This window comes from Oncorhynchus gorbuscha, linkage group LG24, assembly GCF_021184085.1.
Source record: "Oncorhynchus gorbuscha isolate QuinsamMale2020 ecotype Even-year linkage group LG24, OgorEven_v1.0, whole genome shotgun sequence".
NCBI classification, from domain to species: Eukaryota; Metazoa; Chordata; class Actinopteri; order Salmoniformes; family Salmonidae; genus Oncorhynchus; species Oncorhynchus gorbuscha.
In genome coordinates this window covers 38,067,550-38,081,393 of record NC_060196.1, presented here as the reverse complement: position 1 = coordinate 38,081,393, position 13,844 = coordinate 38,067,550, and the positions used below count along the sequence as shown (strand labels likewise).

The 13,844-nt window shown below is 44.0% G+C and overlaps 1 pseudogene; it reads left to right on the top strand.

The window, feature by feature from the left end:
• The first annotated feature begins 890 nt into the window (after positions 1 to 890).
• On the top strand, positions 891 to 13,335 carry LOC124012238 (annotated as a pseudogene).
• The last annotated feature ends 509 nt before the right edge of the window (positions 13,336 to 13,844 follow it).

Here is a 13,844-nt window from a genome sequence, read left to right as displayed (position 1 = left end):
CGAACCTCCTGTGTTCATTGGGTCTTACAGGGTGTATAGGCCTAAAATTGCCACTTTCATCATGATTTTCTCAAAAATGGTTTGTGTTAAAACAAATGTGAAAAGCATATCAAACATCCTTCTTCCCATTAAGTTTCTATGAGAAAATTGCCAGAACAATCTGAGATACCAAAAATATTTTCAGGCCATCCTGGAATCGCCCTTAAGTGTCTGCGGTGTTTGGCTATAAACTAACCTGCCTAACATGGAGACAATGTTCAAGGTATTGATACTGTTTGGGGGTTACATTAGGCAGTGTAGGTCATATCATGACAAGAAAAAAGTTGAATGTGTTTGCTCATTTTTGTTTAATTTCTAGCTGTGGTGAAAATGTCTTGTCTATTAATTTGCCTGCCCAATTAGATTGATTTTTCAGTTGAGTAAGGAATCTGGAACTAGCTGCTACAGAGGACTACTCTAACAACATAACATTTGTCAAGTGCAAACAAGTCCAACTGGGGTAAATGGGCCGAGGTTTACTACTGATGCTGCTCCCTAGTGATGTTGAATAATCAGGGAAAGAGATGATTTACACATTTGACTGTACAGGATTTATTTTATCTATCAACAAGCATTAAGAGGATTTATATTATGTACAAATGTACATTTCTCTGTGTGTGTCAACTCTTTTTTTTATTACAGAACACCTTTTGTTTTTAATATAAAAAATGTAATTCAGTATTTTAAGTTGTAGTCTAGCCTATTTTGTAGTATTCAATTATTCAACGCATCAGCAGCTGATTAGTCCAGAAGTTGGATGGAAGACACCCATGGACCTATCACCGTTAACGGTGTTGAGTTACGGACGAACAACAGGGTGTAACTGATTCTTCAGACGCCCTGTTGCTGCTTGGTTGGCATCGGAGGAAACTATACATTTTAAGAAACAACTTTTCCAAGTTTGAAGTCTTACACTTCTTGACTTTTGAGTGTTTTTTACGTTTACTTAAGACGGGATTTTTCGTTCTAAACTAAAATGGTAGCGTGTATGGCATTGTGTTCAATCGCTAGCTGTGTAAGTATCAATTATTTAACTTCTTGATTTGCCGTTTTTGCTCTCTTTGTAAGAGTGAGAGAGCGCAACGACGTTTGTTTGTGGCTTCGTATGTAAATACACACTTTCCTGTTTTCCCCGTAGGTATATTCTGTGTTTTATGTTGATCGTAAATACCTACGTTTGGAAAACAGACACTTGTTTGCAGAAGTCAGCAGTTTCATAATTAGCTGCACGACTAAAATATTCCCGTTCATATGTCATGCCGTGTTACGGGCAAGTTCAGTGATCATGTTAAATAAATATGATGTGATATAAAAGGTTTTCTAGGCCTACTCGAGCCATTAGGTGAATTTCTTCAATTTTGGACGCACACACCGCAAATTACCATGCCTAGAGTGTTATACCTATTGACCCTTTCGATTGAAGTTTGTCCCGCATTCTCTGGTCAGCAAAAAACCGACAACTTAAACGGTTACACCTTCCAGAGGCAAGGCTTATGAGTGCTGCTCGACTGCATGTTGCATGGCCTGCCACCCTGTTGCATACAGCCTTCATAGCTTGCAATCCTTTCATGAAGGATGGCTGATCCTTCCCTGCTACCGCATCATAGGCTTCCCTGCTACCGCATCATAGGCTTCCCTATGCTCGACTAGACTATGCTTCATGTCTCTGGGCTGATCTGGCCTATGCCTCAGTAGTTCACACATCGTATCTTGACTTGACAATCTGCCTGACTCATCAGAGGAGCAGTGAGGGATGCCTCCCGTCGAGCACGAACATTCTGTGACCGCATACAACACGTCCCCAACACTGGGTCTCTTTCTCAATTCATCTGTCCCGATTCCTCCCATCCTATCCTTGGTTCTTCTCAAAACACATCTGAAAGGGATCTTGGATCTCCACCGATGCATATTTGAGGAGGTGGCAAGGAGAGGGAAGACCTGGAATCATGTAAAGCTATAGATTGAGAAAGGGCACATCAGGCAGTGGGCTGTGTTCGTTGCTGTACTCTAACCGTATGACTGGCAGCCCTTGTCATTGTAACTGGCCTGACTACCTTCAGTTGTCTGGGCTCGTTTGGCTGGAATTCACAATGGTTGCCGTAACAATAACTGGCTGTAGCACACAGTACTTTTGTTGTGCACACACACCATGCATGCGTTTTCTTCATTAGCTCATCTGCCCCCTCATGCCTTCTCCCTCTGGCATAACAAAAACAACTCGTCTGTGCAGTCCTATTTCTTAACCCCTCTCTCCCTCACCTCCCTCCTCCAGGCATCATGTCTGTGTGGCTCTGCTCCCTGTCTGCTGTTAGGATGCTGTCCCTCCACCTACAACTCCACGGTGTCCCGGCTGGCCTTCTCCTTCCTGCTGCTGCTGGGGACCCTGGTCTCTGTCATCATGATCCTACCTGGCATGGAGACTCAGCTCAGGAAGGTAACACCACACAACACTGGTCTTGGTTGCTTGATGAGTAGAGTTGCCTGAGACCTACATATTTGTTTTAGCTCCCTGAACTAATTCCAAGGCTTTAGCTCAGTGGGTAAACAGGATTGTGGTTCGCAGGAGACCCTGGTTCGAACCCAGTTGGTCACACAAGCTGGTGAAGATGGCCCAGTGGTTGACAAATGTTTTGATGCTGTCGTCAATGTACATTGTTGGTTCTATTCTTACTGTTTCTTTACTGATCTATCAGATACCAGGCTTCTGTGTGGGCGGAACCTCCATACCCATGCCAGGCATGGAGAACAAGGTGAACTGTGATGTCATCGTGGGCTACAAGTCTGTGTATCGCATGTGCTTTGCCATGGCCTGCTTCTTTTTCCTGTTCTCCATCATCATGATCAGAGTTTGCAGCAGCAATGACCCCGAGCCTCCTTACAGAACGGGTATGTAGCTGACCTTTTTATAGTAGTGGATGGTGATCTTCAGGGACACAATGTTGCCCTCTGCTGGCCAGGCCAGGGCAGTGCCACATTCTCCACACTCATTACATTACATTTAAGTCATTTAGCAGACGCTCTTATCCAGAGCGACTTACAAATTGACACTCTTATTTGTTTATTGATAGGTGAGAATTGTCTGTTAATTGAATGATTAGAATATTCTGCCCTGAAACATATAATTGTATGGAATTGATTAGTATGTATACAATCATAATCAATAAATGTGTAGTCCTAGTCAGAATTAAGGTAAAACAATATGTCTTTATGGTATTTTAAACACAGACTGTCTGAGCTTGGTGCCGACCTGACTAGAGATTTGGGAGAGAACGGGGAGTACGTCTCAAGGACAAGGTCGCTATCTCTGTCGGCTGGGTAGTGAGACAGACAGTGTGTGCGTAGCAGGAAATGTTTGTGTGGGTGTGAAAAGTCAGTATAAAATGAATTGTTTTGTATTCTTGACTTTAGAAAGTTCCCGTGAATAAACCTTTTTGACTATTTTAGCTGGGCCTCCGTCTGTTTCATTCGACCAGGATCTTACACATTCTGGTCTGCAGACTGAGAGTAATATAATTAAATTGGGTTATGTACCTGGAGAACATAATTCTCCTTTCATTTACATACCAGCATAAAATATTAGGGCTAGGACAAAACCAGTATCCCAATACTCGTTAGTGTCATGGCAAGGAAACAAAACATGAAGCAGCTTTAACTTTAGGAAAAAAGCACTAATGTTGGAAACAACCACATGTTGTCATCCAGAGTCACATTTATTTACTTTCCAAATTTTATTGGGAGATTTTACACTATTTTACATACAGAAGGTTTTTTAAAGGATGATACTGCCCAAAAATATGACCAGTCTATTTTTTTATGGCGCACAGACACTGGACCTGTTTTTGTATGAGATGATTTTATTGAATGAATGCTTGTGGCTTTGTCCTCTCAGATTCTGGTTCTTCAAGTTCCTCGTACTGGCGGGGATAAGTGTAGGAGCCTTCTTCATTCCAGACGGGACATTCAACACAGGTATACACCATTACTACGATATTACATGTTTTCTTCACCCTGAAGAAGGCACAGTGATGCTGCAACATTGGTTGTTTTTTACCCAATAAATTACTGGGAGATTATTCATATGGAGTGTGCAACTCTCCTTTGTTTTTATAGCTTACAGTTTATTCACCGTTAATCAAATCAAATGTGTTTATATAGCCCTTCGTACATCAGCTGATATCTCAGTGCTATACAGAAACCCAGCCTAAAACCCCAAACAGCAAACAATGCAGGTGTAGAAGCACGGTGGCTAGGAAAAACTCCCTAGAAAGGCCAAAACCTAGGAAGAAACCTAGAGAGGAACCAGGCTATGTGCGGTGGCCAGTCCTCTTCTGGATGTGCCGGGTGGAGATTATAACAAAACATGGCCAATATGTTCAAATGTTCATAAATGACCAGCATGGTCCAATAATAATAAGGCAGAACAGTTGAAACTGGAGCAGCAGCACGGCCAGGTGGACTGGGGACAGCAAGGAGTCATCATGCCAGGTAGTCCTGACGCATGGTCCTAGGGTTCGGGTCCTCCGAGAGAGAATTAGAGAGGGCATGCTTAAATTCACACAGGACACCGGATAAGACCGGCGAAGTACTCCAGATATATAACAAACTGACCCTAGCCTCCCGACACATAAACTACTGCAGCATAAATACTGGAGGCTGAGACGGGAGGGGTCAGGAGACACTGTGGCCTGATCTTCAACCACTGATCTTCAACCACCAACTTACCATCCTGAGACAAGGCCGAGTATAGCCCACAAAGATCTCCGCCACGGTACAACCCGGGGGGGGATTTTTAACATTCAAAGCTTGGTGGGGAAAATCACCAAAGCTGAAATGCATCGAAACCAGTACACTACACTGGCTACACATTGAATGTGTAACAGTATTGCTTCCGTCCCTCTCCTCGTCCCTACCTGAGCTGGAACCAGGGACCCTCTGCACACATCGACAACAGCCACTCTCAAAGCATCGTTACCCATCGCTCCACAAAAGGGGAACAACTACTTCAAGGTCTCAGAGCGAGTGACGTCACCGATTGAAACGCTATTAGCGCGGATAGGAGTTTTGAGCCACACACAAATGCTATAACATTTGGTTTATGGTTTGGTTTACGGCTACTTCCCATATCTTTAGGTCATATTGCACGGAAGGACACGGTAGTCGAGTAAACTAGCTAGTAATTGGTCTGCAATATCGCGACTCCGGCTGCCTGTTACAAATGGTGCCCGGTTAACGATATACGACGTTATAACACTATTCCCTTGCTTCATCTATTGCACCTTCACAGTTCCATCAAAGGTGTTTAAACTAACCCTTCTTGTGCATGTGGTTCCATGGGTATTCAACAATAAGACATGTAGCCTATAGGGTATTATAGCTAACCTACCTCAAAAGTAATGTTAGCCACTGCTTCATGATCCACCACCAATCACTCCATTTTAATCTTATTTTCCAGCTTGCTTTATTTTAATGGATGGACATATTTTAAAGTGTAGCTGGCTAATGGGCACTGAGACATTTTCTCTACATTTTTTTCATAATGTTAAGTTTCAAAATCATTTGCTAGGAGATAGCGAAGGTAGTCGACCTGTTTCAGCTAGCTAAGCTACCTAGCTTGAAGACATGGTAAACGACTAGCTAGCTATGAAGTTGACACATCAGTTCAATCAAAGTTACCGGGCATAGGACTGTGGCCAATGACCATGAGCCTTCTTGGGCGGGCACGGCTACTGTAAATCAATGGAGCACCAATTAGGGGCTTTTGCTGGCTCGCTCAGCAGGTGCTGCGGTGACGCACCCTCAGCGCAACCAGAGAAGATTAACGACGCCTGCGCTCTGTACTTTGTCTGCCCCTCCACCACAGTTGACACCAAGTTGCCTTACTCAACAAAAATGTACCAAAACAACAATGGAATGGGAAAGCGACCAAATCAAAGTTTATTTGTCACATGCGCCAAATACAGCCGGTGTAGACCTTACAGTGAAATGCTTACTTACAGGCTCTAACCAACAGTGCAAATATTCCGGGTAGCCATTTGATTACCTGTTCAGGAGTCTTATGGCTTTGGGGTAAAAACTGTTGAGAGCCTTTTTGTCCTAGACTTGGCACTCCGGTACCGCTTGCCATGCGGTAGTGCAGAGAACAGTCTGACTGGGGTGGCTGAGGTCTTTGACATTTTTTAGGGCCTTCCTCTGACACCGCTTGGTGTAGAGGTCCTGGATGGCAGGCAGCTTAGCCCCAGTGATGTACTGGGCCGTACGCACTACCCTCTGTAGTGCCTTGCGGTCGGGGGGCGAGAAGTTGCCATACCAGGCAGTGATGCAACCAGTCAGGATGCTGTCGAACCTTTTGAGGATCTGAAAACCATTGCCAAATCTTTAGTTTCCTGTGTTGTTTGTTGTGACCTCTTCACAACTGTCTTGGTGTGTTTGGACCATTCTAGTTTGTTGGTGATTTGGACACCAAGGAACTTGAAGCTCTCAACCTGCTCCACTACAGCCTCGTCGATGAAAAAGGGGGTCTCTGACATTTACATTTACATTACATTTAAGTCATTTAGCAGACGCTCTTATCCAGAGCGACTTACAAATTGGTGCATTCACCTTATGACATCCAGTGGAACAACCACTTTACAATAGTGCATCTAAATATTTTAAGGGGGGTGAGAAGGATTATTTTATCCTATCCTAGGTATTCAAATCAAATCAAATCAAATTTATTTATATAGCTCTTCGTACATCAACTGATATCTCAAAGTGCTGTACAGAAACCCAGCCTAAAACCCCAAACAGCAAACAATGCAGGTGTAAAAGCACGGTGGCTAGGAAAAACTCCCTAGAAAGGCCAAAACCTAGGAAGAAACCTAGAGAGGAACCGGGCTATGTGGGGTGGCCAGTCCTCTTCTGGCTGTGCCGGGTAGAGATTATAACAGAACATGACCCAGATGTTCAAATGTTCATAAATGACCAGCATGGTCAAATAATAATAAGGCAGAACAGTTGAAACTGGAGCAGCAGCACAGTCAGGTGGACTGGGGACAGCAAGGAGCCATCATGTCAGGTAGTCCTGGGGCACGGTCCTAGGGCTCAGGTCCTCCGAGAGAGAGAAAGAAAGAGAGAATTAGAGAGAGCATATGTGGGGTGGCCAGTCCTCTTCTGGCTGTGCCGGGTGGAGATTATAACAGAACGTGGCCAAGATGTTCAAATGTTCATAAATGACCAGCATGGTTGAATAATAGTAAGGCAGAACAGTTGAAACTGGAGCAGCAGCATGGCCAGGTGGACTGGGGACAGCAAGGAGTCATCATGTCAGATAGTCCTGGGGCATGGTCCTAGGGCTCAGGTCCTTCGAGAGAGAGAGAAGGAGAGAATTAGAGAACGCACACTTAGATTCACACAGGACACCTGAATAGGACAGGAGAAGTACTCCAGATAAACAAACTGACCCTAGCCCCCCGACACATAAACTACTGCAGCATAAATACTGGAGGCTGAGACAGGAGGGGTCAGGAGACACTGTGGCCCCATCTGAGGACACCCCCGGACAGGGCCAAACAGGAAGGATATAACCCCACCCACTTTGCCAAAGGACAGTATTCCTTAAAGAGGTGGGGTTTCAGGTGTCTCCGGAAGGTGGTGATTGACTCCGCTGTCCTGGCGTCGTGAGGGAGTTTGTTCCACCATTGGGGAGCCAGAGCAGCGAACAGTTTTGACTGAGCTGAGCGGGAACTGTACTTCCTCAGTGGTAGGGAGGCGAGCAGGCCAGAGGTGGATGAACGCAGTGCCCTTATTTGGGTGTAGGGCCTGATCAGAGCCTGGAGGTACTGAGGTGCCGTTCCCCTCACAGCTCCGTAGGCAAGCACCATGGTCTTGTAGCGGATGCGAGCTTCAACTGGAAGCCAGTGGAGAGAGCGGAGGAGCGGGGTGACGTGAGAGAACTTGGGAAGGTTGAACACTAGACGGGCTGCGGCTTTCTGGATGATTCTGACCTCCTCCCTATAGGCTGTCTCAACGTTGTCGGTGATCAGGCCTAACACTGTTGACGTCTGCAGACTTAATGATGGTTTTGGATTCGTGCCGTGCCATGCAGTCGTGGGTGAACAAGGAGGGGACTGAGTATGCACCCCTGAGGGTCTCCAGTGTTGAGGATCAGCGTGCAGATGTGTTGCTACCTACCCTCACCACCTTGGGACGGCCTGTCAGGAAGTCCAGGATCCAGTTGCAGAAGGTGTTTAGTCCCAGGATCCTTAGCTTAGTGATGAGCTTTGAGGGCACTATGGTGTTGAATGCTGAGCTGTAGTCAATGAATAGCATTCTCACATGGGTGTTCCTTTTGTCCAGGTGGGAAAGAGCAGTGTGGAGTACAATAGAGATTGCATCATCTGTGGATCTGTTTGGGCGGTATGCAAATTGGAGTGGGTCTAGTGTTTCTGAGATAATGGTGTTGTGAGCCATTACCAGCCTTTCAAATCACTTTTCAAATATCTTCATGGCTACAGACTTGAGTGCTACGGGTCTTTAGTCATTTCGGCAGGTTGCCTTCATGTTCATGGGCACAGGGACTATGGTGGTCTGCTTGAAACATGTGGTATTACAGACTCAATCAGGGACATGTTGAAAATGTCAGTGAAGACACCTTCAAGCTGGTCAGCACATATGCTTTCTTAGATCAAGCAATTTGTTTCATACTATTAAAATGTGTGCTAACTGATATTGTTGTGACATTAAATAGCAGAATGGCCCATGTGACTCATTGCCACTGCCAAGAACGTGTAGTCAATTAAACACACCTTGCACATTTTGTCTTTTAACAAACTCGCTGTGTGTGTTCAAGTGTGGTTCTACTTTGGCATGGTGGGTTCCTTCTTCATCATCATCATCCAACTGATCCTGCTCGTGGACTTCGCTCACACCTGGTACCAGTCCTGGCTGGAGAACACTGAGGGAAATGGCAAGTGCTGGTTCTCAGGTACTGATCGTTAATACCGGGGCGGCAGGGTAGCCTAGTGGTTAGAGCGTTGGACTAGTAACCGAAAGGTTGCAAGTTCGAATCCCGAGCTGACAAGGTACAAATCTGTCGTTCTGCCCCTGAACAGGCAGTTAACCCACTGTTCCTAGGCCGTCATTGAAAATAAGAATTTGTTCTCAACTGACTTGCCTAGTAAAATAAAGGTAAAAAAAAAGTCTGATTTAAAACGTTGTAGTCTAACTCATTTATTCAGTCTTTTCTGGAATTAAACTGAAATTTCCTGAAGAAAATAGGAATTTCAGTGTAATTTAATGAATTGACCCTTATCCTGGTTTTCTCTAGTGGTAATGGAAAGACGTTTCCTAACATCCGTAATGGGATGTATTCTTCTGTTTCTCCACAGCTCTCCTTCACAGTGCTGCACTATGTCCTGGCCTTCTCTGCTGTGGTGGTGTTCTATGTCTATTACACCACGGGAGACGACTGCACTGAACACAACGTCTTCATCAACCTCAACTTCATATTCTACATCTTCGTCTCCATCGTTGCCATCCTGCCCAAAGTTCAGGTGAGGTTTCAGTCTCTCAAGAAAGATTGTTAAGAGTCATGGTTTAGGTCATGCATTAAAGATGGCCTGATGTAACTATGACTCACATGGCTGCATACTGACTCATGGAAATCACTTGATGGGAAGTCTGGAACAACAAATGTATATGTGACAAAGCATATTTTACCCAAAAGATGATCAGTGATCACGTCATCCAACATGAGATGAGTTGCAGCCAAAAATCACAAAAGAAGTAAATCAAAAGCTGATCATTTGTAGTTTTCTTTGTTTTAAGCATAACATTTAGTCTTTTCAATGGCCTTCATCAGAATGACAATATTATACTTCTTTCCCTACAGACTGCAACTGTAACCCCAGCCTGCTGAGTCTGGTACACAACACCTCCACCTGCCCCAGGGCAAGGGGTCCAGTGGTGGAATGCACAGGGCATCATAGGACTGGGCATCTTCCTCTTCTGCACTCTCTACGCCAGGTATAAAGTTGCAACCTAGAGTAGGGTTCACACCAATCCTGGGGACCCACAGGACCGGGCACTCTTTGTAGCAGACCAGAGACAAATCAAATGTTATTGGTCACGTATACATGTTTAGCAGATGTTATTGTGGGTGTAGTGAAATGCTTGTGTTTCTATTTCCAACAGTGCAGTAATATCTAACGATTTCACAACAATACACACATCTAAAGGAATTAAGAATATATACATATTTGGACGAGCAATGTTGGACCGGCATAGACTAAAATACAGTAGAATAGACACCTGATTGAAGTACTGGGCTAGAGTAAACGTACAAGCCTGTGGGTCCTCAGGACTGGATTTGAGACACTGGTTCAGCGCTATGTTTCAAATTAAATCCTGACTATTCGAGCCTGTCCACATCATCACTTCCCTTTTTCTCCGGTGGGTTTCCTGCTCTTTCCCTCCTCCCCTGCAGCATATGTTCATCTAACAACACCCAGGTGAACAGGCTGATGCAGACAGAGGAGGACCAGGGTCTGGCTGCAGACGATCACGAGGTGGCCACGGGGAGGACGGGGTCAGACTGGCCGTGGACAACGAGGAAGAGGGGGTCACCTACTCTTACGCTTTCTTCCACTTCAGCCTGTGCCTGGCCTCCCTCTACATCATGATGACACTCGCCAACTGGTACCAGTAAGTAGCTCTGTTTCCTTTGATTATGTCTGAGGGGATAGAGGAGTAGGGATGTGTACAGGTGTAACGGAGGTGATTGGTGTTCTAGACCTTGCGTCAACTCCCCAAGCTAATGCCTGGGCTTTAGGTCAACAGGATAAAAGTCTTATGGTACTCCAAAGACCCAATTTTCAAACCATCGCACATGGTCTACTATGCGTTTTTCTGATGGTAAACAAAATGTGATTGGATTGGTCCTGATCTCTCCCCAGACCTGACGCAGAATACCAGGCCATGCAGAGCTGTTTGCCAGCTGTGTGGGTGAAGATTGGCTCTAGCTGGATAGGCCTGGCTTTCTACCTCTGGACCCTGGTAGCTCCTCTCATTCTCTCCAACCGAGACTTCAACTAAAGACATACATTCCATCCAGGGCTAAGTCCCAAATGGCACCCCTGTTCCCAAGTAGGAAGAGGGTGGGTGTCTTTTCAGATTTGCCGAGGGACTTCACTGTTTAGCATGTTTTAATTTATACTATTTGGAATGTTTTTTTGAATTGTGCTGCTTGAGGGAAGGGACCATTGTCATGTCTTATTTTAATTTCAGGCTGGTCTCATTGACTAGATGTAACGTAGTAAAAGAAAATCAGGGACACTTAAATTAGTATATGTTATGTTTGGTATTGTTACTTTAAAAAAAGAGGATCATTTATCGACTTGAATATTAGGACCCCTTTAGGTATTATATAAATATATCACACGCACATTATTTGATGAAACATTGAATTGGGCCTATTAGCCCATAGAAATGGATTGAATAACTGATTCATAAGCTAGTAATAAATAAATAGGACATTTGTTTTTTAAAGTGTCTGTCCTATGTCTGAGAGACATAAGCCCAGAAAAATAATAGTATATATATTTTTTTTAAGATGCAGAAATTGTACTGCCATTTTCTGGTTGCTAAAATACGAATAGTTCGCCTAATTTCAGTTTGTGACAACAAGCAAGTATAGTGTAGCGAATCATTGTACTATCTAAACCACTGTGAAATATATTCGGCAGTACCGACTTCAGACGAGTCTCGTGATGCTTGTTGGGGTCGTGTTCATGAGATTCCTCTTCCCATAGTGGTCGTATTTAGTTTTGTAGGCCACGCTGTTCAGATGCTACTGACGTTTGTGAGAAGGCCGATTTTCGGGGTGTCTCATGGTCTGACAAACACGCTGTAGCTCAGCTACCTTCCATCGCAGATGTGGAAGGCTATCATTCACGGTGTAGCCCGTGCAAAACAATGTATATCTCTAGCACTCTGGGATCCCGAGTCTAAGGCACTGTATCTCAGTGCTAGAGGTGTCACTACAGACACCCTGGTTTGAATCTAGCCGTATCACAACCGGCCGTGATTGGGAGTCCCGTAGGGCGGCGCACAATTGGTCCAGTGTCATCAGGGTTTGGCCGGGGTATGCAGTCATTGTAAATGAGAATTTGTTCTTAACTGACTTGCTTAGTTAAATAAAGAAATAAACAGACTGCTTTTGAAGGGGACTTATTATTATGCTAATTAGATTTCCGCAGGGTGTTGCCCGACCCCTAGCCTAGCTAAGATTATCCCTAGCTAACATTAGCATTAGCCACCTAGTTAGTCAACAAATTGTGGACAGACAAATTAATACATACTATACCAAGCATGATACGAATTTGAGTGTTCTGGAGATTAATTTACTGTTCAGTCTATTCCAGGTTTAATTTGCATTTAGCCATACTTGAGGTTGGATTTATTTACTTTTTTGTTGTTGATCTTGTTAAAAATGGGATTGGTTTCATGCTTTCAAAATATATTCTCTGGTCACTGAATCTACTGAATTGACTTCATAAATCCTCAAATCGTATGAACACGATGGATATGTTAAACCAGCCAAGTGAACTCCACTCAGGTGTTAATGTTTTACTTGTTCCACCTGTTTGCATACATTTAGATCCGCTCTCTCCACAATATACCTTGCTCAGTCCATCCACAACATGTTTGGCAGGGTGCCATTGCTACAAATGACCCTAGTCTCGGATGTTGTGAACAAGATTATGTTAATCCAATGCACTTTCTCCTTGTTTTTAGTTGATTTGTTTTATACATTTCAGCGTGTCTTTGCTTACAATGTACATATACTTTTTTTGTTATAGCTGAGTTTTGTGAAAGTGCCTTTTAAACCTAAAGATTTGCTACACAATACCTATTCAGTCAGACAATAGACTGGCTTTGAATTCCAATTTGTATATGGTTTGTCATATATCAGACAAGGTATCTCTAGTGCCTCCTTGTCATGATGAAATGTAATACATCTGATCATCTCTGAAATGTCTTCCAGTGTTCTATTGTGAGATTGTTATTTTAAGAGTTCATGGGGTCCTGTAGGTGGGACTATTGCCCCTCAAATGACTGTATATTGCTGCTAGGTTTTATTTGAGATGAGTAGTTCTACGTACCTCTTCCAGATAAGTAGAAAGTGCCCATGGCACTTCTTTTGTCTCTGCCATTCTGCCTCAAAGTGAAACATGTTAGCTCAATTCATATGAGGACAGTCAATGCCTACTACTAGTTATATAGCTTTGTCCATGTCATAGCTGCAGCAAGCTTGTAATCAAGTGCTTTATTCTGTTCAACACTAGTCTTACTTCATTTTATCAGTAGGACATTCCAGCACCTGAGAAGTTGAAACAGACCAAAGACATGTCATCACATGATGTCATCAGTCCGAGCCAACAGGGATTCCAGAACCTCCCATTCCCTCTGGCTTCATTCATCACCCTGATCACATGACCATGATCACACTCCATCAGGATTATTCTTATTTCCTTGTGTCGCAGGATTACCCATGCAGCCACACCACACTCTCTCTGCAAGGGAATGCGATTTCCACATCACAAGTTTGGCATAAGGAGGGGGTTGAACACAATACCAACATTATATTCATTGAGGAACAAATGGGATTGGCTGGGGTAGAGAAGGAGCACAGAGAGATGGCTGTAATTATTCCATGAATTGAGCCTCAAATCAAATCACTGCAATCAGACCGTTTGAGTTTAAGCATAGCAGAATTACACCCGGGCACACACTGAAGTAATGTACACGTAGTGGAAAATAAAGTG